The sequence below is a fragment of the Corvus moneduloides genome, chromosome 3 (genome assembly GCF_009650955.1).
Source record: "Corvus moneduloides isolate bCorMon1 chromosome 3, bCorMon1.pri, whole genome shotgun sequence".
NCBI lineage: Eukaryota > Metazoa > Chordata > Aves > Passeriformes > Corvidae > Corvus > Corvus moneduloides.
In genome coordinates, this window is record NC_045478.1 from 30,118,713 (window position 1) to 30,120,626 (window position 1,914).

A 1,914-nucleotide genomic window follows, 5' to 3' on the forward strand; every position below is an offset into this window, starting at 1 on the left:
CTCAGACTGTAATACAATACAGAACACGGACATTTCTATTTTCCAGTAGAGACTAAAACAACCCCAAAAAACCACCTCTAACTCTCTGTATAGGGTGCTGATGGACAAGTGCTGGCAGCAGCAGTGACTGCAGGGAGTATCTGTGAGCAGTGGCTGGGGCTGCACTGTGCTGGACACGGCCATTTCCAGCTGGCTCCAACCCATCTGCCACAGGGCACAGCTGAACCCCACCAGCTGAGGTGAGGGAACATCTGAGAAAATTTATTAAGGAAAAGGAAAATGCCACCCAAGCAGTGTGAAGAGTGTAGGTGGGAGAAAGAGAAACAATCTTGTGAACCTGAAGGCCACAGAAGGAGGAGGAAAGGCACACAAGCAGATTCCCCTGCAGCCAATGGAAGAGTGTAGGGTCCACTTGCTGGAATGGATGGCTGTTTGCTGAAGAAAATCTGGCTCGTGAAGGGCCCTTGAAGGAGCAGGGCTACAGGAGTAGAGCCTGTGGAGAGATCCCATGCAGGACTAGGGAAAAGTGCGAGGAGGACAGAGCAGCAAAGATGAAGTGTTATGGGCTGACCACAACTCCTGGGCTGCTTGGAGTGGGGAGGCAGAGGATTCTGGAGTGAAGAACTGAAGCTGAGTTTGGGAAGAAGGGAGAACAGGAAAGCGTGATTTTAATTTTGTCTTCATTTATCACCACCTTACTTAATTTTAATTAGCAATACATTAAAATAATGTTTCCCAAGTGAAGCCTGTTTTGCCCATGATGAAAATTGCTAAGTGATCTCCCTGTATTTATCTTATGCCAGAAGGTTTTTCATTCTCTTTTCTCCTGTCCAGTTGCAGAGAGGGAGTGAGAAAACAGCTTAGCAGGGGTCAGGCAGCCTGTCAAGGTCAGCCCATCACAATCTACTTCTAAAATTTGCAAGTCCAGCTGAAAACATTTTAAGACCACGGCTATGAACATAAGTCCTATCCAAGAGGGTGTAGTCAACCTGTAGGAACCCAGAGTGCCGAGAATATTTCTCTGCCACTTATTCAAATGCAAACTTATTCAAATGCTCTTTTGTGATGGAATCTCTGTATCACAGATAAAGGAGATCAAATTAAATTGTAACCTGCCTAGATTTGAAAAACTTTCATATCTGCATATGGAATCTATTTCAAAGTAAATATATTAGGACAAAATATTATTTTAAAATAAATATGGTTATGTCAATAAATTTAATGGCTCTAGAAAAGCTCTTTAAGGCTTACAAAAGATAATATTTCTTGAATGAATCCTTTAATCAGTAATGAAAAAGTGAATAGTTTCTATAAAATTTGAAGTATAGTAAGGCAGAACCAGTTACACCAAAATTGCATTAATGCCAAAACTGCAGTTTTCATCTTGACTTCAAATTTAGTGACATATGTAGGGGTCATATTAAATGCAGCAAATGCATCAGGCCATAATCCCAAACCTTTCTGAAGGTGTTACCTTGTAATTGATTTCACTGGACACTGAAAAACAAGTGATTTTTTGACAATTATAACTGTTTATTGCAGAGAGTAGCATGCATTAGCACTAGAAACAGTTAAAACCTGTTTTATCTTAACACTGAAGCATCAGGTACCTTATTATTATTTTTCTTTAGAAATTATTTGCTTTCTAGCTGTGTTTATATTTGCAATTCAGTATGAACTGAAATATAAATGCAGTTAGTCAAGGCCTAACAGAAATATTCTGGTACTCTGAACTCACTGTTGCACCATTGCAGGCTAGATAACAGCTTCAGTTTTGAATCCAAATAAGAGCTAAACTACTGTAGAAATGGAAGTTGGGACAAAAAAAAACCTTACTTGTTTTAAAAAAAAGACCCATTTAGTTATTAGAAAAAGACTTGTATATAATATGGTTATGAGGTCAGATATGATTGT